The sequence below is a fragment of the Trematomus bernacchii genome, unplaced genomic scaffold, assembly GCF_902827165.1.
Source record: "Trematomus bernacchii unplaced genomic scaffold, fTreBer1.1, whole genome shotgun sequence".
NCBI lineage: Eukaryota > Metazoa > Chordata > Actinopteri > Perciformes > Nototheniidae > Trematomus > Trematomus bernacchii.
In genome coordinates, this window is record NW_022987727.1 from 12,081,786 (window position 1) to 12,095,065 (window position 13,280).

The 13,280-nt window shown below is 41.7% G+C and overlaps 1 protein-coding gene across 1 annotated transcript in view; it reads right to left on the reverse strand.

Moving 5' to 3' along the window:
* Positions 1-5,805, reverse strand: part of plxna1a (plexin A1a) — a 269,839-nt gene extending 264,034 nt beyond the window's left edge. The window contains 1 exon segment of the mRNA XM_034144547.1: positions 5,657-5,805. The gene's annotated coding sequence lies outside the window, so the exon portion shown is untranslated.
* Positions 5,806-13,280: the final 7,475 nt, after the last annotated feature.

A 13,280-nucleotide genomic window follows, 5' to 3' on the forward strand; every position in this document is an offset into this window, starting at 1 on the left:
CATTTGAATTGCACAACCTCAACCTCAGTCGCTTTTCTCTCGATCCATCCCCTCCCTCTTCTCTGAGTCCATTCATCGGAGTCACATTGTCAGGGAAACCGTCACTCTCGTTGGCTCGCTGCTTCCAGCTCCCTTTTCCTACTCTCTCATTTTCTTCCATTTCTCACTTTTCAAAACCTCGCCTCAGTCGTTCTCTGCATGACATTACTCTCTTGATGTTGCTTTCTCCTTTGTTTATGTCACTTTCTTTCCTTACATCCTCTTGCAATAAAGGCCAGAGGAAATATATCACTAGCTAGGTTCCCAAGAAATTCAAGAGTTTCTATGATTTGATTAAAGGTGGGGTTAAAAATAACCGAATACTGTGCATTTGTTCCTCTTCAAACGGCATGATGTATGGCCAACATTGCTTTAATTTCATTGAACTTCTTGCAACAGGGGATTACCTCAAAATTGTCCAAAAGTTGGATAGAAATGCAGAATATGTCATTGACTTTCCTTTTGACCTCCATACCCGCACATTTTCCAATTTCGTCCTACTCTTTCATCCCATGTATTCCCTTCCCTTCTTCAGTATGCAAGCCCAGATAACGGAGAATGCACATATTACCAATGTAACCTACCGCTCAGCTTCAGAGGCCTTAGTTATCCCTACTCTCTGATTTGGAGCTCTGAAATCCCTCTTTCTTCCTTCTTGTGTTACTATCTCCTCCATGTGTGCTGCAATGCGAAAGTGGATTCCATCCCTACCGATTTCTACAAACTCTTTTTTTGCTCGAATTTCCAGTGTCAGCCATGTTATTTCAGTTGACAAACCTCAAACTGCTTCATGAATGCTGTTGAGCAAGGGCTCCAGAGAAAGCTGGGCTGTGTTAGATCTTTTGCTTCTTTTATACCTTTGGTGTCAAGCGTACTTTACCCCAGAAGCTTCACCTCAAAGTGTTTAGCATGGGCTCGCCCGGGGGGAGAAATCCAGAGGAACAAGAAAGTGGAAACCTTGTCCTCTCAGAAACCCTTTGAATTCAGTTTTTGAAAATGTTTCCTTTGGCTTCTTTCATGGTATAACCCTTCCTGGAGCTGTAAGGCCACATTTGAAAGTGTAAGATGCCTTGAAGGCCGGGCAGTATCACCTTATCCATCTCTCTGTCCACCTTTTCATTTCCCTCCTGCTCCTCCCCATGGCTTGGGAAAGTCTAACCACCACTACAGATAAGTTAAGAGATCAGCATCTGAAAGCCATGTACGGAAATAACAAGGAGGAAGCTCTCTAGATTTGACCTTGGCCACAAACTAAATATAAACAAGGAAAGATGGAGGGTAAAGGGAGGATGTCCGAGTGTGTGTGTCTGCACGTCTGAGAACTATTGGGATCCGACTAATGTTGCAGAGGCACAGGAAACGCAGACAAGTTCAATAACGTGTGTATGTTCTGCTATACATACACACACACTTACACACACAGATTATATTGCTGCCTCAACTGTTCAGACAGCGCAGAACATAAGGCAGAAATTGGCCATTTGGGAGAACAAACACAAGCTGTATGTTCTGCAGCAGCACAAGAAAATGGGTTGCTGGAATGATTTTAATTGCTGACAAAACGGCAGAATTATCCTTGCTCACACTAGGATAGGAAATAATTCCCCCACCCACCACAAGACGTTGGTCTCGCTTGAAAAATACCAAACGCGGATGCTAACGACAATCACAAAGCTCCTTGCAAGTCGGGAAGCCAAGTGTTTGCAATCATTCTGCGAGTAAAAGTGGCTGCCACCTGCGTCTGGCGGTTAGCTGTCACATCTGTGCAGAGTCGGAGCGTCTCGTCCCCTTTACAAGAGAAACTATTTCAATCTGCCTGCCCCGTTTGATCTGCCTTGGCCTTTCACTGCGGAGGCTGCATCAAAAGGTGCCGGGAACTTAAAAGCTCCATCGCTCCACCGCTCTCCCTCCACCGCGCTCTCGTTTGCTCTCATCCTATTTTTCTCATCCTTTTCCTCCGTATTTTCTGTTCAGACAGAAATTGGGAGTTGTAAACATTTTGTCACTCATCAGAAAAAAAGGAGGCAAAAAGAACACGGTTCATCTGTTGTAGTATCTCATGTTGGCGACAATATAACAAAAGAAAGAAAAGGCTGTTAATTACAGACTACATGAGGTGAAGACTCTTAAATTATCCGATCCACACTCATCTTTCTGCCTGCGTTCAAACCATTTGCTCGATGCTGCTCTTCACAATAAATACTTCCTTCCAAAACTGTATAACAATTACTAACCCCATGTTACTTGCATTTCTTGAAGAAAGACTTTGTTTGTGCCTCCATTATGAACAAACAATCAAAGAAAACTGTTGATGAACTGAAGTGAATGGGCTAAACTGTATCCAAACATCCTCAAGTCTCAACTGTGTTATCCATTTTTGTATTACTTTGTATTACTGACTTTCAGAACCCACAATCTGAGAGGTTTTCCACTCCCACATATCCGAAGGAAGTACAGTCCCATTTCTCATCTTCCTGGACATTTGTAAACCATTGCATTTCCAATAAATATTGGATTAATTTGAAGAATGATCTCTCCTTACTGAAATGACTGACATATTGATATAGTCAGAAGAGGAAAATAGGAAAACCGACACACGCCTTTTGGTTACAACAGAGTATATAGGACTGTTTCAACCGATTACTCTCATCTCTGTTATTTGATCTACATGCTGGTCGAAGCTAATCAGACAATGTACCTCAAAAAGCAGTTCAAACAATTAATGTTGCACGTGGGATTCAAACTGGTATTTTGCCATGTAATATCAGCTTACTTGGCAGTCTATAGTCGTCAGCCGCTCAATAGACGGAGCTGGCTGCAGCTCTGCTGGGTGTGCGCTTCAGCTCCCGCTGGGGACGCCCGTACAGCATTTAAATGTAGACTCTGAAGGCACTATGAATAAAAATCCCCAGCTAAATGCACTTACACTTCCTATTGACGTGTTAGGATAACACAACCTTCTCTGGGTGTTTCACAAGTGGAATGAGTCAAAAAACTGCTAAATCAATCTGCTTTATTCTTATTCTCTTGCCATCCCTCCTCCTGGGTTTATTTATTACAGGCACTTGAGGTTTGAAGCGGTTTGACGCAGACAGACCGCAGGGTGCCCCCCCCCCCCCGACCGTCTGCAGCCCTCAGCTCAGGCCACCACGGCCCGCGCACACACACACACACACACACACACACACACACACACACACACACACACACACACACACACACACACATCACACACAACACACACACACACACACACACACACACACACACACACACACACACACACACACACACACACACACACACACACACACACACACACACACACACACACACACACACACACACAACACACACACACACACACACACACACACACACACACACACACACACACACACACACACACACACACACACACACACACACACACACACGGTTGGTGTTGTTTCCAATCAGAGCCCACAGAGGCCAATCTCCCTTATAATGGAATGGAATCGATTTCAGTCAACAGTAAGAGAAATAGCATCTTGCAAAACTCTTTTTCTCCCAAAAGAAATATGCAAAAGCTCGCCTTTGAATACTGTTTTTGACCAGCATTAGCAAAAGAATATCAAATCAGCAAGTCTTGGTCGACTAAGACCACAATGACCGATTATTCGACTAAACAACTAAGAGCGGGCAGCCTTTTTGTCAATAATGACAGTAAACTTTAGGATATTGATATATCACAGGTTCCATTTCAGAAAAAAACACATACAATTGCAATAAAACATCACCCTACTGTACCTATCACTACCACAAACACATTACTAGAGCTCATATAACTAAATTATAGTCTTAGCTATTGAAGATTTTTTTTCAAACTACAAGAAAGTATAATAGTTACTTTAAATATGTGATCACACTGTTATCATTAGGGAGGTGACATGGAAGAACTTCCTTTAGAAATGACTGAACTCTGGTTACGGCGCCCGCAGAATGGTAATACATAGAAAGGTGGAACATAGAGAGGATCATCTCCTCTAAGAACAAATTAATAATAAAGGACTCCAAGAATAAACTAGGTAATTAGGTTACAGGCAGCTCAAAGCACATGCTGATTCTGACTCATTTCAGGGCTAAAACCTCTTAAAAACACTGTGTGTGTGTGTGTGTGTGTGTGTGCAGGAGTGCAACAGGGACTGATATGTTCCACGGTCGTTATGTTGCTTTTAGAACCATGCATGCAGTCACATTGGATGTCACGCTCGGCCCCAAACTGGAGGTGATGTTCAGGGTTTCAGTCTTATCAACGCCACCCAGCACAGGCACATCATGACACTCAAAGAGAGAGGGGGGAGAAGTCTTTCTTCCCCCATACATCTCTTTGCATTTCCTCCATAGCTCCCACATCATCCCTCTCTCACGCACACTCATCCTTACAAGTTCACCCTGGAGAGAGATAAGAAGGGAGAGAGGGGGAGATGAGAGCAGATCCAGAACATGCAAAGAGAAGACTCTCTCTTCTGCCTCTCACATACACACAAGCTTTAGAGAATATTTGTTCTATGTGCTTTGGCAGCCAAACCGGTGGCTTGGTGCCCGTAGTCAGAATCAGCCCGTCTCACCTACGCATTTTAAGTCAAAAATGCATAAGGTGACACAAAACTGTCAGAGCATGTTGATGTCACTCCAAAATGATGAAGCTGTATGTGTGTGTTTACGTGTGGGTGGGTGAGGGAACATGCAAATGTGCACACACACACACAAATAGGTCAAAAACATACACAAGCATCCAAACATTTACATTTCGCATATAAAGCAAGCACAATTACGCACACAGCTATTAACATGTACACACATGTACACACACACACACACACACACACACACACACACACACACACTAATGGTCTCACTGCATAAAAGTCCGCATGCATGCATACATTGATATGTGAGCACATCATGCACGCGCACAGTGAACGCAAAGAGTGTGTTTCAAGTTCAATTCGAGTCTTGGGCGCAGATGCAGCGATGCTTGTATTCATACTAGGATAATCCTATTTATCAGCCAAAAATCCTCACATTAAACCACCACAGCTGCAAATCCCAAACTGGCATCACAGTATGCCATCGCAACAACATTCCTATAATATCAACATTAAAGCTCGAGCATGTGGGAGAGAAAACACCCCCGTGGAGCTCACACACTATCAGCCTATTCATCTTGCCACTTCGCATCCAAAATCTGCAGTTCCTTGCCGGTGAAGTAAGACAATCCTTCACCTTCAACAACTCCAAAAAAAAAGATGGGATGTTGAATCATTCCGGAGATGGTTCACCCGCAACCTCCTCTTGCGCCTGGCTGCTTCTGCATGTGTGCGCAAAGCGAGCCATGCGATGTTCCGAAGCGCAGACATTAACCAACAGAAAGCCGAATTTCTCCCGCAGCAAAAACTGCTTCATGTGTGTTCATGTTAGAGACGAACACGGGATGAAAGAGAGGGGAGGTAAGGGAAAGGGAAGGAAAAGGCGAGGAATGTCACCAACATTTCGGATGTAGCGGGGGTGAAAAAAGCTCCAAGACGAGAGGAGAGAGATGATTAACAACCACAAAAAGTTTGGCTGTACTTACTGTTCAAAGCGCCCTTGGAGTTCGTCCTGCTTGGCATTTTGAAAATTATTTTAGGATGTCAAAGTTGCAACAGAAGACATTTCCATTCCCGGAGGGCTTGTCAGAGAGCAGCACCGGTACCGAAGCTCAGCTCTGCAGATCCGTGTGACTGTGCACTGGAGAGCAGCGCTCAGCATGAATGAGAGGAGAGCTGCGGTTTGACTCCGGCATCCCCTGGTAGAGAGAGGGGTAGAGAGATGGAGAGAGAGAGAGGGAGAGAGAGGGGGGTTAGTGACATGAGTGCGCCCCCTGGCTGCGGTAGCGCGTTACAGCGGATCTCCAGACGCACTGCTGCATGGCGCGCACAGGTGGCAGCATCGGCCCCGATACAGGCCCCGATACAGGCCGCGCTGCCGGCTCATAAGTGACATCATAAAGGCTGTTTTAATGGAATCTGATTCTTTGATATTTTCCTGATAAAAGGCTGCTCTTATTGTGCCCGATTGATTGCTCTAGTGGTCGTATAATGCATGCAGAGTGGCACTGCTCTGTTTTCATACCTGCTGATCTCTGTCTGTCTGTCTGTCTGTCTGTCTGTCTAGCCTGAATGATTTAAAATTCAAATCTGAACAACCATTCATATTCAAATCAAATGTATAGGTAGAAATTGTACATTTATATAACGTTTTTCAAGTCGTTGTGACTCCTTTATGTGCTTTTACATTAACAAGTCAGCATTCACACATTCATACAGAGGTAGAGGCTGCCGTACAAGGTGCACATGCTCAGGCACATACACACTCACACACTGTTGGTCAAGTCATCTTCCCCTAGTACACTTCGGCATCTTGACTGGACAGGGATCAAGTCACAGACCTTCTGATTGGTGGACGACCACTCTACCTCCTGAGCCTCTACCACCCCTCTCTTCTGCTCCCCCATTATGCCATTTACTTTGATCAAAGAAAGCCAAAAAAGTGACATTGTGAGGGACCCAGCTGGCAGACAAGTCACAGGGGGATTTCAAAAAGTGGGTTTTACTCGGACAAAAGGTTACATTTCAGTGTCAGAACTCCAAAATGCTTTACTGGCTGTTTTTTAAGAAAATTGGAGAACGGGTGTAGCATGGGACAAATAATTATTGGTTAGGATCCAAATGATGGGGCGGAAACACAAATAGTTTTCACCTTTCGTTGACATTGAATGATAGGGTTAGAGCTTCTAGTGTTTTGTGTTTGGTTAGTGTTTTTTCTGTTTGTCAGCAGGATTAAAGAAAAGCTATTATGCCTAAAATTAAGGATGGTTCCATTCCATTTAGTTGCTTTGGTTTCAGGATATTGTGTATGTTGGCCCCCTGTCATTGCTTGGTACACTTGAATAGAGACATTGGTAATGTTTGAGTTACTTGAACATGTCAAAATATATATGAAAAGGCTTTAGATTAGGTGGCTTGCTATGTCTTGTATTGGCAAACTTGTCGACTTGCTCGTTTTTGATCATGCATAAGTAATGTAATCCTAACGAATGCATGTGTAACATATCTACGACAGCAGTGTATGAGTGAATTGCATTTTGAAACTGTCGGGGCACAAAAATTCCAATCACTAAATAATTGCATACATACACATATTGCTTCATGGGAATCTTTAGTAATTGGTTGTCATAAAGGTATGATATTACATATTGGTGGTAAAGGTAAAACACAACTGCATTTGCCTATTAAAATGAATGCAATAGGATGGTGTGAATAAAATAAGTACTTTGGAAGAGGAGAGAAAGGTAAATTGGCACCATAAAATATTGTTAATAAGTATTCAAGCTTCAAGTCCGTTCACCCGCGATAATTTGTGTGATTTTCCCTTCATCCTTGGCCCCTGCTATGACCTTTGCAGTCCCCTTGTGCATATTAAATGTTGATATTCCTTCCCATTTTAGTGATGACTAGGGAGTTTTCATACAGAGCGAATGGGTGTCAGGTTCCTCCTCTCCACACTGAGGCAGAGGATGTGGTTACGCTGATGATACTCTGCTGCTCAGATTACTGTGCATGTGTATCCGTGCATGTGTGAACATCCTTTCTGTATTTCTTCCATGGTCTGATGTGGCTCAATGTGCCACTGCTGCTAAAGACCTCTGAGTCACCCACATCTGCCCTGCCCCGTGCAGCTGGGATCTTGAACTAGACATTTAGTATAACACTGATTTTTATTGGTAAAGACTTGTGCTTTTGGTTGTTGAAAAGAAGCAGGAGCCGGATTCAGTTATTAAATTGCCTGATTTATTGGTTGCAAAGAGTTTACCATGCCTTTAGGTTACAATAAATCATAGTTTAATTCCTTTTGAGTCATGAGACTATGGAAAGGGAAATGGGGGGAAAGGATGAGATACATTTATATTTATGTTTGCCTTATCATGATCACTGACTGGAGGGTATGCTACTGTACCATGTATTTATTTACCATTACTCAACTGAATAAAAGTGAATTAATATTGCTTAAGGGATCATATATCACTTTGAATATTTGTTATGAAACTGAAAATAATGACGCAGTGATAGCCTTGAGGGTACAATGGAATGATGTAGCTTACTTTACAATAGTTTGTAACTCCTTAACTTGAAATAACAGCACATTTTATATTTGTACCAATAAAGTGACATAACAGTTCCCTATAAACTGTGATTTATTGTCAAAACATTATCTGATTCACAGTTTGCAACTCTTTTTTTCCACCTGATGATTACATCTCTGTTTTGTTCTTAACCATCTCCTTTCATCCAATGTTGTTGATGGTTTGGTAGTTAGATAGTGTACAGTGGATTTATCAACACTCAGTCCTGATAGAGCTGATGGCGACTGCTTCATTCCCTGATCATTCTCTGTGGGTTCATCACTATGAGCAGCAACTTTTACATTTCACATCTACTTCATTGTTGTATTTCTTTGCATTTTCTTCTTAATGTTTAGGTGTAGGTTAGTGAACATGCACATGTGTTAATAGAAGTAAACATGTTTATTTTATTCTGTATGAATATTATATGTATAGGCTAATCCAAAAATGGGTGGCGGTATATATATATATATATATATTTGCTCTCAAAGTGCACCAGATTGATGAATTTAACTTCAATATTTAAAAACAAATCTTCCCGGGGGAGCATGCCCCCGGTCCCCCCTAGAGGAGGTGAGGACCCCCCCACCCACCCACTTATAAAATAGCACTTTACCCCTGCTTACACCTATATGCTATTTTATATGCTGTGAGCTGACTATCGAGCCTTCATTGTAATGCCGCGTTTCCACTACACAGCCTCGCTCGGCCCCGCTCGGCCTCCTTTGGCCGCGCCCGGCCTCGTTAGGACCAGCTCACTTTGTGGCGCGTTTCCATTACAGTTTAGGAACCGGGTCAGTATCTATAGTAACAGTGTAGGCGGAGCGACGCTGCTTAAAACTGCCGTGACGTCATCTTCAATGCGACACAACAATGGAGATGTGAAAGCGATCGTTTGCTTGTTTTTTGCTGTGTGGTTTATTATCACAAGAAATAGACAAGAGTTGTTTCGAAAGAGGCGACGTATAGCAAGACGAGGTATAGAAGAAGCTGACGCGAGAGTTCGGGCAGTCCTCCTACGCCGCAGAGACTACAGGACAACTCGAATCACTACTAACTACAATGCTACTTGGTAAGCTAACGTTCGCTAACTAGCAATGTGTTTAGGCTCACTCTCCCTATACGACCAAAGTATTTCAAGTATTTAATTAATTGTAGCTACCACTTTTACGTATTAAAATATGTATGCTTTTGTTTGTGTATTTCAGAAGTTACCGACCGAGCTACCGAGTGGTGGAATGTGATTGTTCCATCTTTCACACACTCAGTGGGTGGAGAACTTCAGGATGCCTGAGGAAAACCTACGTGTAATACCTAAATATTCATTGTATTGTATTGAACATAAATACATCTTTTCTTTTTCACATACATGTGTTTGTCAAATTATTTAAACCAAAAAAATGTTATCAGAATTGACTATTTAGTAAATATTTGAATTTCAAGCACCAGTACTGCCCCCATAATAATAATAATCTAATAAATTAAGCAAATATCAAAGCAAACTATAAACATAAATACAAAAGTGTAAAACACAACAGAACTATATTCATAAATGCAAGTGTAAAAAATTGTTAACATGGATGGAGGCTAAAGTATCCACAGCATAAAATAATATGATTATGATGGTTTGTCTGAAAGACACAGCCTCAAGGTTCAAGGTTTTTTATTTTGTCATACGAACATAGCTAGTGTAGTTATGACAATGAACATCTTAGGTCACAGGCTCCTCCAACAGTGCAACACAATAACCCAGATCAACAGAAATATAGTGCAAGTAAATATTAAGCGCTGTGCACCGCTCTCTTTGTATAGGTGTTTTCTTTTGTTCTCTTCTCTTTGAAATATATAAGCAATGTGTTTGAGTCTAGCACAACGAGGGTATTACAATTGAGTAATTTTTCTACATGTATTTATCATGTATTCTTAATACCATTATGTAATGTTATGTTTTAGAGGAGGACCTCAAGCTAGCAAACTCAATTTCAAACAGTATGCAGAGTTGTCCTGCTAAAGAGTTAAAATGTATTATTTAACCAAGTATTTATTCTCTTATTTGCTTTAATTGCAACAGATGATAAAGGTTTCACTGTGATAAGTATTCTCTTAAATCCATAAACCCCTGTACAGTGCTTTGTGGACGATGGTGTTTATGATATTTCTGACTGCAGAGGGACGCCTAGATGATGCCATCTTTCTGTGCGATCGCTGGTGGGTGCAATTATTTATCAACAAGCAATAAGATAAGACATGGCATTGATTCTGCTGGGCCAGTTGCCGTTCCTGCAGGGCCAGATCCTCTCCTCCTCGGTTTGTGCTGTTGATGCAGAGGACGTTGTTCGGAACTGTTCCTCCTCGCTAGTCCCAATGTAATCATCTAGAACAGAAACATGACTTGTAAATTCCACAAACTACTGCAGCACAATACTATAAATAGCAACAACAACTATAGAAAAGACAAACTGAACGTAAACAATGGCACATATGGTGTTAGCAAACAATAGCTCTCGCTAATGCTATCTGCCTAGCTAGCCTTCGGGGCTCCATCGGGGTTGTCGAACATAAATGTAAGGATAAAATAGACTTATTTGTTAGAAGTGAGCTTTAAAACAGATAGGGACACAAAGCAGGGACACAAAGCTTTCAAGCAAATAACACAGCGTTAGCAAAAACGTACCATGCAGACTCCAGTAACGCCGTTGGAGAGTCCAGTGTCTGTGTAGAGACCTCCTGAAAGACTTTGATATTGCGAGTTGTCCCGTCGAGCACCCGCTGGACCTTATCATCTGCAATATAATGGACGTCGTCACTTCCTCGACCGACCATGGTGTGCTTTTCTTTGCCATTGTTGTAGCTCCTCCGTTAACAAAAATGCTGTTTGTAAAAATGGATTATCTCGCGCGCAGATTGTGACGATTCTCTCCGACCAATCAGCAGCCGAGAGCGTTGACGTCACAAACACAGCCCGGTTGTCTTTGGCCCTGGCCCCACGATTTTATGAGGCCAGAAAAACTGAGAATTAGGACCAGCCGGCCGGTACTAGGCCAAGTGGAAACGCAACCACAAACGGGCCGCTGACGTCACAGCCCTCTTAAACCGGGCTGCGCGCTGTAGTGGAAACGCGCCATAAGAGTCGCGGGTACACTGTGTATGTGCATATTCCACTGTAGCGCCCGGTACATTAATGAGAAACCCTAGTTTGTACATGTTCAATACATTTGTAACACTGTAGGCCTACATGAACGTTTCTTTTTTCGGTTCACCAAAGAAAAAATCTCACTCTAAGCTGAACTCAAAGGTTGGCAGCCCTGGTATACATGCTTATTGCACAGCTAGCATTAGCTATATTTACCTTGTTTACACTTAGCGGTCCTGTGTGTTAATCTGTGTATGTTACACTTGCATGTATGAGATCATTAAGTGCCTTGTAACTTCTTCTTTTTTTATAGTTTCACTCCGTTTGAATGTCAGTGGACTGCAAATAAGTCAATAAAGGAGCATGGCTGCTCATTCCCTGGCTCTCAAAAGAGTTTGGCTGGCTGTTTCATCTATGTTCACACTGAGACAGTACAACACATAGGGAGAACAGTACACCTATTGTGTAAGTACATACAAGCAGGTCACACAGTATGATCACAAATACAAAAACTCTGTTACAAATCAGTTTTTATTAAAAAGTACAGGCTGCATATGTGTTCTCAGCCTTGGAGAAACTTGACATGTTTTGGTACATATGTCTGAACCTCTCTTTAGTGGTTCATTAATAAAACAGATATTTCAACGTGGGCCTACTTTGTTCATGTACTGTTGAGGTTAATTTCAGTAGTTGTGTGCTATAAAGTGTTTACAAAGTGTGAAGAGGAGGCAACTTTAGAATAGGGAACCTGTTCAGGTCAATTAGAGTCAAACTACTAGCTTATTGGTTATGAACAAGACTTCACTTTAAAATAGGGAACATATTCTTGGATATAAATACCTACATTTGAGTTATTTAGACTTAATTAACACTTATAGTTTCATGTCTTGTTACCTAAGAATAGCTCATATTTGTTAAGTGTTATTATGGGAGAATTACTATTCTTGTGGTACTACCGCCTTGTTAGGCCCATATTGAGCAGCGCATATTAAGACCAAAACTCATGTACAACAACTTCCTTACTTGCAATAAATAAGCACTAATTCGAGGGTTATTGAGGAAAAACTCTCAACTAATGGCCTATTACTTGTAGAATATGGTCATGTCGAATAAGGCATTAATAAGTGTTTTATAATGACTAATAAAGAGCCAATATACTGCTAATATGCATGTTAATTAACAACTAGTTGATGGTTGATTTGTGTACCTTAATATAAAGTGTTACCGAAACATTATATCCATCCTAATGCTGAGTCCACCATTTATTCTTCTTATATTTATTTCATACAAACCAGAAAACCGAGGACCAAGTTCTTACTGTGTATCTAATAATTCATCCAGCAGACATTCAGTGTTTGGAGATGCAAATGGAAGAGCTTTCATAAGCTAGACCAATTACATAAACTAACAATAGAAAGCAGCAAAACACATTTTCATCAAAATGTTGTGGCTTTTGACTTTTTAAGTGCAAATTCTGAAGCAAGCAAAAAGGTTGTGCTTCCAACGCGGGTCTTTGTGTGCGTGGCTTGTCAGCGTGTAGCCGAGCATGGTGTGAATGAAAATGTGTTTGATCAGCACCACAATCTCTCTCTCCCTCTTTCCCTCATTTTCTGCGTTGCTTGTATCTCCCTCCATCTCCACCACCTTCCAACAGAGCCTTGATCAGCAACGTCCATTTCATCCAATAAACGGCAGCTGATGCCAAATCATAATTAAAATCTCCAAAGAGAGCCGGCTGAAAAATAAGCTAATTAGGCTTTTTTTAAACTGTTTTTGTCCCTTTTTCATTTCTTTTCAGACACAAATCAAATTAATTCTCCTAACTTTTCTGCTCAAGAGCCGAGGTCTCCACTTGCATTTGCCGAGATCAGGCATATTTCCTTCTTTCTCTTGTTTCACCTA